Source organism: Hippopotamus amphibius, chromosome 6, assembly GCF_030028045.1.
Source record: "Hippopotamus amphibius kiboko isolate mHipAmp2 chromosome 6, mHipAmp2.hap2, whole genome shotgun sequence".
Taxonomy (NCBI): Eukaryota; Metazoa; Chordata; class Mammalia; order Artiodactyla; family Hippopotamidae; genus Hippopotamus; species Hippopotamus amphibius.
The window spans coordinates 91,101,320-91,115,899 of record NC_080191.1 but is presented as its reverse complement, the minus strand read 5'-3'; the positions used below and the strand labels follow the sequence as shown (position 1 = coordinate 91,115,899).

At 38.4% G+C, this 14,580-nt stretch overlaps 1 pseudogene; it reads right to left on the bottom strand.

Moving 5' to 3' along the window:
• Positions 1-1,915: 1,915 nt before the first annotated feature.
• Positions 1,916-14,580, bottom strand: part of LOC130854931 (Krueppel-like factor 4) — a 125,885-nt pseudogene continuing 113,220 nt past the window's right edge.

The window sequence follows — 14,580 nt, the reverse complement described above, 5'->3', positions numbered from 1 at the left end:
TGATACATCACATTAACAAACTGAAGAATAAAAACCATATGATTATCTCAATAGATACAGAAAAAGCTTCTGACAAAATTCAACACCCATTTATGATAAAAACTCTCCAGAAGGTGGGCATAGAGGGAACCTACCTCAACATAATAAAGGCCATGTATGACAAACCCACAGCAAACATCATTCTCAATAGTGAAAAACTGAAAGCATTCCCTCTAAGATCAGGAACAAGACAAGGATGTCCACTCTAGCCACTACTATTCAACATAGCTTTGGAAGTCCTTGCCACAGCAGTCAGAGAAGAAAAGGAAATTAAAGGAATCCAAATTAGGAAAGAAGAACTAAAACTGTCAATGTTTGCAGATGACATGATACTATACATAGAAAATCATAAAGATGCCACCAGAAAACAACTTGAGCTAATCAGTGAATTTGGTAAAGTTACAGGATACAAAATTAACATACAGAAATCTCATGCATTCTTATACATTAACAATGAAAAATTAGAAAGAGAAATTAAGGAAACAATCCCATTTACCATCACATCAAAAAGAATAAAGTACCTACAAATAAACCTACCTAAGGAGACAAAAGACCTGTACTCTGAAAACTATAAGACACAGATGAAAGAAATCAAAGATGACACAAACAGATGGAGAGATATACCATGGTCTTGGATTGGAATAATCAGTATCATCAAAATGACTATACTACCCAAAGCAATCTACAAATTCAATGCAATCCCTATCAAATTACTAATGTCATATTTTACAGAAGTAGAACAAAAATTTTTGCAATTTGTATGGAAACACTAAAGACCTTGAATGGACAAAGCAATCCTCAGAAAGAAAAATGGAACTTGAGGAATCAGGCTCCCTGACTTCAGACTATACTATAAAGCTACAGTAATCAAGACAGTATGGTACTGACACAAATACAAATCAACGGAACAGGATAGAGAGCCTGGAAATAAACCCATACATCTATGGTCAATTAATCTATGACAAAGAAGACAAGAATATACAATGGAGAAAAGACAGCCTTTTCAATAAGTGGTGCTGGGAAAACTGGACAGCTACATGTAAAAGAATGAAATTAGAGCATTCTCTAACACCATGAACAAAAATAAGCTCAAAATGGATTAAAGACCTAAATTAAAGACCAGATAATATAAAACTCAGAGGAAAATTAGGCAGAACCCTTTCACATAAATTGCAGCAACATCATTTTTTAAAAATTTATATTACATATTTATTAAGGCAAGGAACTATATAGAAAAAAATGTTTTCTGCTTATGGCATACTTGGGAATAAAGCATTGTACAAATTATTGCCCATCTGAAATCACAGTGCATAACAGACTTCTGCATAAAAAGGTTAAAGTAAACCAGGTGTATTTACTTGCCTTAGGTCATAAATGTAGGTAGGAAGAAAAAAATAGATTTTCCCTGTCAAAGTATGCAGCAGTTTGAGAACTTTGGCCTCATTTCATACCCTTAGAACCAAGACTCACCAGGCACCATCATTTAGGCTATTAAAACACATTTTCTGTACCTGAATTTCTTCCTCTTCTTCTAAAATGGTAATAATGGCTTTTAGAAGGCAAAGAGAGCATATGTGATCTTTATGTTTATATTGCATGGAAACAATTCAAGGGATTCTGGTCTTCCCTCTCCCCAGTTCACAGATCTAATTTATACCCTGATAGATACAACTTCTAGTCACCCCCTTGGCATTTTGTAAGTCCAGGAATATACATTCAAGTTGGATTTAGAATTGGAACTATAGAAGATCTAGTCACAGGCCCCATCTCTTAGGTTTGTCTTTTGGCTTCCTCATGTCTCCTGATTATCCATTCACAAGGTGATTTGTTGGCAACTTGACCAAGATCGTAGTGCTTTCCAGCTGGTTTCCTCCCCTCACTGGGAAGATAGTGTGAAAAGTAAAAAATACTGAATTCTCTTCTGGCAATGTGGCATTTTTTTAAAGTGCCTATTCATGTTTAAGGCGAGGTGGTCTGACCTCAAAAATGCCCATTCGCACTTCTGACACTGGAAGTGCCTGGTGTGTTTGAGGTAGTGCCTGGTCAGTTCATCTGAGTGGGCACATTTCCACCCACAGCCATTCTAGTCACAGTGGTAAGGTTTCTCACTTGTGTGGGTTCACAGGTGTGCCTTGAGGTAAGAACTCTTTGTGTAGGTTTTGCCGCAGCCTGCATAATCATGAGTGTGAGTGGCCGTCCTTTTCTGGGGCCACAACCTTCTCCCCTCTTTGGCTAGTTTCCTCCTGCACGCAGGGACTGGGTGGCATGGGCTCTTGGTAGTGCAGCAGTGGGATCTGCGGCTGTGTCTGGTTGGGCAGGAAGGGAGGGTATTTGGGACCGAGGTGGGGATGGAAGCCCGGGGGGAGCAGCAGGGCAGTATGACAGTCCCTGCTGCTCAGCAGTTGCTCAGTACCCAAGGTCAGGGTAGTCCTGCTGGGGAGCTGCCGCCACAGGGGAAAGTTGTGCGCCAGTGGCTGGTGGCCATTTCTGAGAGGGGGTCCAGTGCCCAAGCGGGCCTCTAGAGGCCAACTGCAGGTGCATGAGGAGACAGCCTCCTGCCTGATCTTGGGGCACCTGCACAGCGGACAGCCGCTGCCACCCACTGGGTGGCTGCCACCTGGGCTGTCTTTGCTGACACTGATGGCCATGGGGCTGCTGTACTTGATGCCAGGGGCACTCAGTGACTCCTTCAACACAAACTTGCCCATCAGCCCACCACCTGGCAGCTGCCATTGCTGCTGTGAAATGGACACTGGGTTCAATTTGGGCCACAGAAGCTAAGCCACGAAACCACTGGAGGCGCTCACGTGGTTGATGTCCACCAGGTTGAAGGGAGCTGTCGAAGGAGGTGCAGATTCCCGGCCATAGAGGAGGCCACCGCCCCTGCTGCCTAGTGTCACAGCGGGGTCGCCCCACCCAGATTGGACAGCTGGAGCTGCAGGTGGAGGGAAAACTGGCAGGATCACTGCTCGACGGTGAAGATGATGGTGAGGCTGATGCCAATGAGGACATGGTGGCAGCTACTGACTCCTGATGGAATAGCGAGTTGGAGCAGATAAAGTCCAGGACCAGGAGATCACTGAGCTCCTCCATCTCCCTCTGAGGTAGGAGAGCCGGGTTGCTGCTGCACAAGATGCGCTGCCTCCACCACTCTCCAGGTTGGTGGCCGCGTTCACCACCGCCAGGTCGTAAGGGTTGGCCGGGAAGCACCGGGGAATTAATCTCACGTGGGAGAGCTCCTAGCACCAGTGGTTACTCAGGGCACCTGTTGGAAGAAGTGTCTTCCCCCTCCCACGGGGCCGGACGTGACCGTGGAGAAGGATGGGTGCAGTGAGCCACTGACAGCCAGGACAGACTTGCTGGGGGCTGTCGCATTAGTTTGGGCCCCAAAGTCCTTGGGAGTCTGAAGCAGTGCAGTTATCCGAATTCCAAAGTCAAGAAAGATGGACAAAAGACTTAGAAACGAGGCCAAAACCCCAAACCCCAAATTGCCTGAGATCCTCCTTCTTTGAATTAAATATAAAAGGGAGATGCCTTTTAGAAAAGTTCCTTTGCATACAAAAGCTCTTTTTTAAAACAAGTTTTTTAAAATTTTCTTTATTTTTAATTTTAAAGAAATTTTATTGAGCTTTAATTGACATACAATAAACTGCATACATTTAAGTGTAAAATTTGATATATTTTTTCTTATTAGTAATGTATATATGGCAGTTCCAATCTCCCACTTCATCCCACCTCAAACGTGCCTCCCCCCTTTCCCCTCCTTGGTGTCCATATGTTTGTTCCCTACATCTGTGTCTCTATTTTTGCCTTGCAAACCAATTGACCTGTACCGTTTTTCTATATTCTGCATATATGCATTAATATACCATATTTGTTTTTCTGACTTACTTCACTCTGTATGACAGTCCATCCATGTCTCTACAAATGTCCCAAATTCATTCCTTTTTATGGCTGATTAATATTCCATTGTATATATGTACCACATCTTCTTTATCCATTCATCTGTTGATGGACATTTAGGTTGATTCCATGATCTGGTTATTGTAAATAGTGCTGCAATGAACATTGGAGTGCACGTGTCTTTTTTGAATTATATTTTTCTCTGGGTATATGCCCAGTAGTGGGATTGCTGGGTCATATGGTAATTCTATTTTTAGTTTTTCAAGGAACCTCCATACTGTTCTCCATAGTGGCTGTATCAATTTACAATCCCACCAACAGTACAAGAGGGGTCCCTTTTCTCCACACCCTCTCCAGTATTTATTTTTTGTAGATTTTCTGATGATGCCCATTCTAACTCATATGAGGTGATACCTCATTGTAGTTTTGATTTGCATTTCTCTAATACTTAGTGATGTTGAGCAGCTTTTCATGTGCCACTTGATCATCTGTATGTCTCTTCAAGAAATGCCTATTTAGGTCTTCTGCCCATTTTTGGATTGGGTTGTTTGTTTTTTTGATATTGAGGTGCATGAACTGTTTATATATTTTGGAGATTAGTCCTTTGTCTGTTGATTCATTTGCAAATATTTTCTCCCTTTCTGTGGGTTGTCTTTTCATTTTGTTTATGGTTTCCTTTGCTATGCAAAAGCTTTTAAATTTCATTAGGTCCCATTTATTTCTTTTTGTTTTTATTTCCATTACTCTAGGAGGTGGATCAAAAAAGAACTTGCTGTGATTTATGTCAAACAAACTCCTATGTTTTCCTCTAGGAGTTTTATAGCATCTGGCCTTACATTTAGGTCTTTAATCCATTTTGAGTTTATTTTTGTGTATGGTGTTAGGGAGTGTTCTAATTTCAATATTTTACATTTAGCTGTCCAGTTTTCCAGAACCACCTACTGAAGAGGTTGTTTTTTCTCCATTGTATATCCTTGCCTCCTTTGTCATAGATTAGTTGACCACAGTTTATTGCTGGGCTTTCTATCCTGTTCCATTGATCTATATTTCTGTTGTTTTGCCAGTACCATATTGTCTTGATTACTGTAGTTTTGTAGTATAGTCTAAAGTCAGGAAGGCTGATTCCTTCAGCTCCATTTTTTTCCCCCTCAAGATTGCTTTGGCTATTCAGGGTCTTTTGTGTCTCCATACAAATTTTAGGATTTTTTTGTTCTAGTTCTGTAAAAAATGCCATTGGTAATTTAATGGGGATTGCATTGAATCTGTAAATTGCTTTGGGTAGTATAGTCATTTTCACCATGTTGATTATTCCAATCCAAGACCATGGTATAGTTCTCCATTTGTTTGTGTCATCTTTGATTTCTTTCATGAGTGTCTTATAGTTTTCTGAGTACAGGTCTTTTACCTCCTTAGTTGGGTTTATTCCTAGGTATTTTGTTCTTTTTGTTGCAATGGTGAATGGGATTGTTTCCTTAATTTCTCTTTCTGATTTTTGTTGTTAGTGTATAGGAATGCAAGATATTTCTGTGTGTTAATTTTGTATCCTGCAACTTTACCAAATTCAGTGATTAGTTTAAGTAGTTTTCTGGTGGCATCTTTAGGATTTTCTATGTATAGTATCATGTCATCTGTGAACAGTGACAGTTTTACTTCTTTTCCAATTTGGATTCCTTTGATTTCTTTTTCTTCTCCAATTGCTGGGGCTAGGACTTCCAAAACTATGTTGAATAGTAGTGGTGAGAGTGGACATCCTTGTCCTGTTCCTAATCTTAGAGGAAATTCTTTCAGTTTTTCACTATTGAGAATAATGTTTGCTGTGGGTTTGTTATGTATGGCCTTTACTATGCTGAGGTAGGTTCCCTCTATGCTCATTTTCTGGAGAGTTTTTATCATAAATGGGTGTTGGATTTTGTCAGAAGCTTTTCCTGCATCTATTGAGATGATCATATGGTTTTTATTCTTCAATTTGTTGATATGGTGTATCACATTGATTGATTTGGGTATATTGAGGAATCTTTGCATCCCTGGCATAAATCCTACTTGATCATGGTGTATGATCCTTTTAATGTTCTGTTGGATTCTGTTTGCTTGTATTTTGTTGAGGATTTTTGCATCTAAATTCATCAGTGATATTGCTCTGTAATTTTCTTTTTTTTGGAGCATCTTTGTCTGGTTTTGGTATAGGGTGATGGTGGCCTCATAGAATGAGTTTGGAAGTGATCTGTCCTCTGCAATTTTTTGGAAGAGTTTGAGAAGGATGGGCATTAGCTCTTCTCTAAATGTTTGATAGAATTCACCTGTAAAGCCATCTGATCCTGAACTTTTGTTTGTTGGAAGATTTTTTTTCTTTCTTTTTTTTTTTGAGGAAATGTGTAGCAAAATTATAAAAGCTTCTATAAATACTGAAGTTACACTGAAGTTAATGTGAAGAATCCACTGCAGGCAGTCTGTTTTAAGCTGGCACTGCATAGAATATTAATTATATAACATGCTTCCTAATTACATATTTATTTTAGTTTCCTTTACTGTTTTGAAAACTGCCACACTGTTCAACTTTGACTATTCTTTCCTTAAACTGTTTGTTCCTTAAGAAATGGAAACATTTTGGATTAACAGTAAAATTCCTAAGGAGAATTGTTGTCCTTTTTTTTTTTTTTTTTTTTTTTACTGGAACTATGTGTTGAAAATGGAAGTTTTGTAGGCACATTTGAGTCAATAAAAGTGGAAACTGTGAGAATAGCATTGGGAATGTCACTGATTAAGAAATGAAAAATGATTGTCCTTACCTTCTGAGCTAAGACAAATGACAGGAAATTGTCAGATCAGACTCACATAGATCAGAGATATTTCCCAATAGTAAGATTTACTAATGGTTTCAAGGACACATACAATCTATGGAAACATATGAAGGAGGGAGAAGTGCAAGGTATTTAGCACAGCTTCCCAGACCCCTACAGGATGTATCTCAAGCCCACACCTAAAGAATAGGTCTAAGTAAAGGGTAGTCACTTGCTTTATAAAACATGGTGTTTTATATTCATATAGCTTACACAATGTTTTCCAGAGAGCATGCCTCATTAATCATAGATTCTTGATATATTACTAAACAGGTATATTCTACTAAAGTGTTTTATCTCTTGTAACATTTTTTATTTTAAAGTCTATTTTATCTGATATGAGTATTGCTACTCCAACTTTCTCTTGATTTGCATTTGCATAGAATATCTTTTTCCATCCCCTCACTTTCAGTCTGTATGTGTTCCTAGGTCTGAAGTGGGTCTCTTGTAGACAGCATATATATGGGTCTTGTTTTTGTATCCATTCAGCCAGTCTGTGTCTTCTGGTTGGTGCATTTAGTCCATTTACATTCAAGGAAATTATCAATATGTATGTTCCTATTACCATTTTCTTAATTGTTTTGTTTTTGTTTTCGTAGGTCCTTCTCTTCTCTTATGTTTCCTGCTTAGAGAAGATCCTTTAGCATTTGTTGTAGGGCTGGTTTGGTGGTGCTGAATTCTCTTAGCTGTTGCTTGTCTGTAAAGCTTTTGATTTCTCTGTCAAATCTGAATGAGATCCTTGCTGGGTAGAGGATTCTTGGTTGTAGATTCTTCCCTTTCATCACCTGAAATATATCATGCCACTCCCTTCTGGCTTGCAGAGTTTCTGCTGAGAAATCAGCTGTTACCCTTATGGGAGTTCCCTTGTATGTTATTGGTCATTTTTCCCTTGTTGCTTTTAATAACATTTCTCTGTCTTTAATTTTTGTCAGCTTGACTACTATATGTCTTGGCATGTTTCTCCTTGGATTTATCCTGCCTGGGACTCTCTGTGCTTCTTGGATTTGGGTAGCTATTTCCTTTCCCATGTTAGGGAAGTTTTCAACTATAATCTCTTCCAGTATTTTCTCAGGTCCTTTCTCTCTCTCATCTCCTTCTGGGACCCCTATAATGCGAATGTTGGTGCGTTTAACATTGTCCCAAAGATCTCTTAGGCTGTCTTCAGTTCTTTTCATTCTTTTTTCTTTATTCTTTTCTGCATCAGTGATTATCACCATTCTGTCTTCCAAGACACTTATTCGCCCTTCTGCCTCTGTTAATCTGCTATTAGTTCCTTCTAGTGTATTTTTCATTTCAGTTATTGTGTTGCATATATCTGTTTGTTTGTTCTTTAATTCTTCTAGGTCTTTGGTAAACTTTTCAGTCTTTGCATCCAGTCTTTTTTCAAAGTCCTGGATCATCTTCACTATCATTATTCTGAATTCTTTTTCTGGAAGGGTGCCTATCTCCTCTTCATTTAGTTGTTTTTGTGGGGTTTATCCTGTCCCTTCATCTGGTACAAAGTCCTCTGCTTTTTCATTTTCTCTATCTTCCTTTGGCTCTGGTTTCTGTCCTACAGGCTGTAGAACTTAGTTTTTCTTGATACTGCTATCTGCCCTCTGGTGAATGAAGCTAAGAGGCTTGTGCGCCTGCTTCCTGGTGTGAGGGACTGGTGGTGGGTAGGACTGGGTGTTGCTTTGGTGGATAGAGCACAGTAAAACTTTAATCTGCTTGTCTTCCAATGGGGCTGTGTTCCCACTCTGCTGGCTGTTTGGCCTGAGACAACGCAGCACTGGAGCTTACAGGTTCTTTGGCTGGGCTAATGGCAGACTCCAGGAGGGTTCATGCCAATGAGCACTTCCAGTAACCACCCCCACCAGTGTCCCCATCCCTGCAGTGAGCCACAGCTGCCCCCACCTCTGCAGGCAACCCTTCAACACCAGCAGGTGTGTCTGATTCAATCTCCTATAGGGTCACTTCTCCTTCCCCTGGGTCCTGGTGCAATCGCTGATTTTTTAATGCCCTTCAAGAGTGGAGTCTGTGTCTCCCAGTCCTATGGAAGTCCTGTAATCAAATCCCACTGGCCTTCAAAGTCTGATTCTCTGGGGATTCCTCCTCCCATTGCTGGAGCTCTAGGTTGGGAACCCTGACATGGGACTCAGAACCCTCACTCCAGTGGGTGGACATCTGTGGTTTAACTGTTATCCAGTGTGTGAGTCACCCACCCAATGGTTATGGGATTTAATTTTATCATGATTGTGTTCCTCCTACCATCTCATTGCAGTTTCTCCTTTGTCTCTGAATGTGGGGTATCTTTTTTGATGAGTTCCAGTGCCTTCCTGTTGATGATTGTTCAGCAGTTAGTTGTGATTCTGGTATTATTGCAAGAGGGAGTGAGCGCACCTGTATACAAAAGTTCTTAGAAAAGTTGTAACACAGACATATATAAACTACCAACTGTAAAATAGTCAGTGGGAAGTTGTTGTATAACAAAGGGAGTCCAACTCGAGGATGGAAGATGCCTTTGAGGACTGGGGTGGGGAGGGTGGGGGGGGGCTTGGGGGGGGCGTCAAGGAAGGGAGGGAAGATGGGGATATGTGTATAAAAATGGATGATTGAACCTGGTGTACCCCCCCAAAAAATAAATAAATAAATTAAAAAAAAAAAAAGTTGTAAACTCAGAAAAATAGACAATCAGCAAGGCGAGTAAGTAGGTCCAGTGGCCAGGCTGCACTCTCTTTGACTCAGCAGTGTCCCCCACTCTTGTCATGGTCACCCTGGCACCATGGGTCCAGGTCTGTGGCTGCAGTGGTGGGAGGGCAGTGCCACCAGGTGAGACTGGCCCTGGTGGCATGGAGTCCTGGGGGCTACACCAGGCACACTCAGCCACTGGCACTGACCCAGGGTGGGTTGGTGGGGCAGGGCGGGCCACTTGGTGGCTCCTGGTGTCTTGGGAAGCCACCACCTCTACTCACCAGGGTCACAGCCCTGCTGGCTCTCTTAGGTTGGGGAACTACCAGCAACATCTTTTTTGGATCCACTTTCTAGAGTAATAAAAATAAAAATAAACAAATGGGACCTAATTAAATTTAGAAGCTTTTTCACATCAAAGGAAACCATAAACAAAATGAAAAGACAACCCACAGGATGTGAGAAAATATTTGCAAATCATGCAGCTGACAAGGGATTAATCTCCAAAATATACAAACAGCTCATGCAGCTCAATATCAAAAAAAAAAAAAAGAAAAAAAGAAAAAGAAACCCAATCAACAAAATGAGTGGGAGCTATAAATAGACATTTCTCCAAAGAAGACATATTTAGCCAAGAGGCACATGAAAAGATGTTCAATATCACTAATTATTAGAGATATGCAAATCAAAACTATAATGAGTATCACCTGACACCAGTCAGAATGACCATCAACAAAAAAAATCTAAAAACAATAAATGCTGGAGAGGTGTGGAGAAAGGGGAACTCTTCTGCACTCTTGTTGGAAATGTAAATTGATACAGGCACTATGGAGAACACCATGGAGGTTCCTTTAAAAACTAAAAATAGAATTACCATATGATCCAGCAATTGTGCTGCTGCACATATATCCAGAAAAAAACATAATTTGAAAGGATATATGTGCCCCAATGATCATTGCAGCCCTATTTACAATAGCCAGGACATGTAATCAACCTAAATGTTCGTCAACAGAGGAATGGATAAAGAAGATGTGGTACATATATACAATGGAATATTACTCAGCCATTAAAAAGAATGAAATAATGCCATTTGCAGCAACATGGATGGACCTAGAGATTGTCATACTAAGTGAAGTAAGTCACATATCATGATATCACTTATACATCATGTGATATCACTAAAAAATGATGCAAGTGAACTTATTTGTAAAACAGAAACAGACTCATGGTCTTTGAAAACAAACTTATGGTTACCAAAGGGGAAATGTGTGTGGGGGTGGGGAGGGATAAATTAGGAGTTTTGGATTAACATATACACACTATTATATATAAAATAGATAATCAACAAAGACCTACTGTATAGTACAGGGAACTCAATATTCTGTAATAATTTATATGGGAAAAGAATCTGAGAAAGAATGAATATATGTATATGTGTAACTGAATCATTTTGCTGTACACCTGAAACTAACACAACATTGTAAATCGACTATACTCCAATATAAAATAAAAATTGAATTAAAAAATATGAAAATTGTGGGGGAGAGAAATGAATAAATTATTGACATTCTTTCTTCAAAAAGCAGTTCTTTCAATTGTATTCTCTTGATCTTTTGTTTTTGGATGAGATCTTATTTAATTTATGTACAGTTAGTCACTCTATTCTCTGGCTTTCATATAACTATATAGCACCAAGTTGTACTGTATTTTACCTGTTTTTGTGTCTCCCACCTAAGCTGTGAATTCCTAGAGTTTCACATAGCAGAGGGTTTGCATCCTAGAGGGTGGGTTCTATTTTGCAACTTGAGCACCTGGAACATTGCCTATTTCATAAGAAGTCGATATATGTTTGTTGAATGAATGAATGAATGATATATGAGAAAAATGGAATTTGTTATCTAGAAAAAATGTCACACTTCTATTATGAGAATTAAGTATGTATTGCCAGTACCAAATCAAATATTCATGATGACCTAATTTCGAGTGATATCCTCTATGTTCCTATCAACCACCGTGGCCACAGTGCTTTCTTTCTATTAGTTAAAAGACTGAAGACATCTACTGTCAGACATCCTCACGCATAAGTAACTACATTCATAATTGTTTTTCAGGTAAAGTTAGAGCCCTTCACCCAATTTACACACCAAACACTTTAGTGTTCTGTAACTGCATTCCTGATTTAGAATGTAATCTGTACTATCTATTCCTGTTTCAGTTTGTTAAGAATCATTCTAGGGGAGTCACTTAAGTTTCACAAACTGAATGTGGTATTCCCACCACATTGCCTCCTAGATAGCAGACAGAAAACTATACAACTTATTTTTAATTCTGTCTGCTATCTAGGGTATATACAATGGTATATTACTCAGCCATAAAAAGGAATTAAATTGAGTTATTTGTTGTGAGGTGGTTGGACCTAGAGTCTGTCATACAGAGTGAAGTAAGCCAGAAAGAGAAAAACAAATACTGTGTGCTAACTCATATATATGGAATCTAAAAAAAAAAAAAAAAAAAAGGTACTGATGAATCCAGTGACAGGGCAAGAATAAAGATGCAAAGGTAGAGAACAGACTTGAGGACATGGGGTTGGGGTGAAGGGGAAGCTGGGATGAAGTGAGAGAGTAGTATTTACATATATACACTACCAAATGTAAAATAGATAGCTAGTGGGAAGCTGCTGCATAATACAGGGAGATCAACTCAATGATGGGTGATGACTTAGAGGGGCAGGATAGGGAGGGTGGGAAGGAGTCATGGGATGGAGGGGATATGGAGATATATGTATAAATACAGCTGATTCACTTTGTTGTACAGCAGAAACTGGCACAACAGTGTAATGCAATTATATTCCAATAAAGAGCTTTAAAAAAAATGAGAAAAAAAAAGTATCTTCTACTTGACTCAAAATGACTTACAAATATATTTTTCTGCAAAACATATATAGCTGTAATCTATATGCAAGTATTTTTAAAAAAACCATAAAGATGTTAGACTAAAATAATAGGGCCCAAGATCATTTGAAAACTTTAGTTTCCGTTGTATATTGGCTATTATAAAGGATGGAGGATGATAATCTAAATGGTATATATCTCCTGCCCATTGGTGTGTTTTATGTTATAACACAATAAATAAATTTCAGATGGTATCATAAATTTTAAAGTAATATGTCTTTAATTAAGCAAACATAGTTTAGAAAAAGAAATAAAAATTTTAAAAAACTTCTTTCCTTGGCTCATTAACTGAGCTTCTTCAGTGAATGCCCATGTGCCTGCGCGGCACCGTGTGTGTTTCTCTCTTTACTTTGGAACTGTGACCTAGATGAAGCTGGAGTATCCACACTGCTTCCTACTGCTATATTATTGTAATGAATAAAATAAGATACACTTAAATAGTTCTTAGTGTGAACTTCTAAGTGCTTCACAGATAGTAACTCATTTAATTACCAAAAACCAATGAGGTACTACCATTACCACCCCCATTTTACAGATGGGGCAACTGAGGCACTGAAACCTTCAGTGTCTTGTGGAAACCTCACAGCTAGAAAGTGGCACAACCAGGATATGAACTTTAATAGCCTGTGCCCAGAGTTCACACTCTCAACCACAAAGGCAAGATGGGAAGGAATTCAGGCTTTTAAAAATGCAGCACATAAGAAAGCCTAAATAGATACATAAATATAAAGTGAGGATATATCAATAACCCTTGTCCCTTTTCATTAGTGAGAGGCTATCAGGAGCCATACAAATTAAAGAAGCTCTATTAGTATCATTTCTTGGTCTCTAAAATTGTCCCATCTGAGTTGGGAATTTGACCACTTAGAGAAAAAATCAAATGGTCATTCTATTTTATGAGAGCACAGGTGCTTTTTAGTTTTTAGGAGTGATGTTTGATATCATATATTTAGTATTTCTAAATACTAAAAACTGCAGTTGGAAGTCTACATTGGAAGAAATAGATGGTTCTTCCATTTGTAGAAAGTGAGTGATAGTTGAAGGTATGAGGAAAGGAAAAATTTCAGAATGGCATTTATAGAGAATTTGAAACCAAGATGTATTTTGCATACTTTTGTCTCTTCTTTTTCAGAAATTGCCAATTTGATTTTTCTCTCAATTTTTCAGAGATAAAGAAAATTCCTTGAAAGGAAAAGAATGCTTGAAAGAAACTATTTAAAATATAATTAACATGCACATGTGAATTTGAAGAATAAACCTGGGTTTTTGTTGTTCTTGTTGTTGTTGTTGTTGTAAATTTTATAAAAATTTGATCATATAAGCAACATAATACTCCATAATGGAAAAAATCAAATTCGCTTAACTATTTCTCTGTGTGCAGTGATATGGTTGCTTTTTATCCCTTAAGATGAATTGTATTCTTCTTTTTATTGAGGTATAGTTGATGTACAATATTATATGTTACAGGGGTACAACGTAGTGATTCACAATTTTTAAAGGTTATACTCCATTTATAGTATTATAAAATATTGGCTATATTCCCTGTGCTGTACAATATGTCCTTGTAGCTTATTTATTTTATACATAGTAGTTTGTACCTCTTATCCACTACCCCTATCTTGCCTCTCCCCCTTTCCCTCTCCCCACTAGTTTGTTGCCTGTATCTTGTAAGTCTGTTTCTGTTTTGTTATATTCACTGGTTTGTTTAAATTTTTAGTTTCCACATATAAAGGATATCATACAGTATTTGTCTTTCTTTGACAGACTTATTTCACTTAGCATAATACCCTCCAAGTCCATCCATGTTGTTGCAAATGGCAAAATTTCATTCTTTTTTGGCTGAGTAATATTTCTTTCTATGTATGTAACCACATCTTCCTTATCCATTCATCTGTTGATGAACACTTAGGTTGCTTATTATCTGGGCATTTATAAACAATGCTGCTGTGAACACTGGAGTGTATGTATCTTTTCAACTTACTGTTTCCATTTTTTTCTAATATATACACAGGATTAGAATTGCTGGGTCATATCGTAGTTCTATTTTTGGTTTCTTTTTTAAGCTCTTTATTGGAATATAATTGCATTACACTGTTGTGCCAGTTTCTGCTGTACAACAAAGTGAATCAGCTGTATTTATACATATATCTCCATATCCCCTCCCTGTTACAACTTCCTCC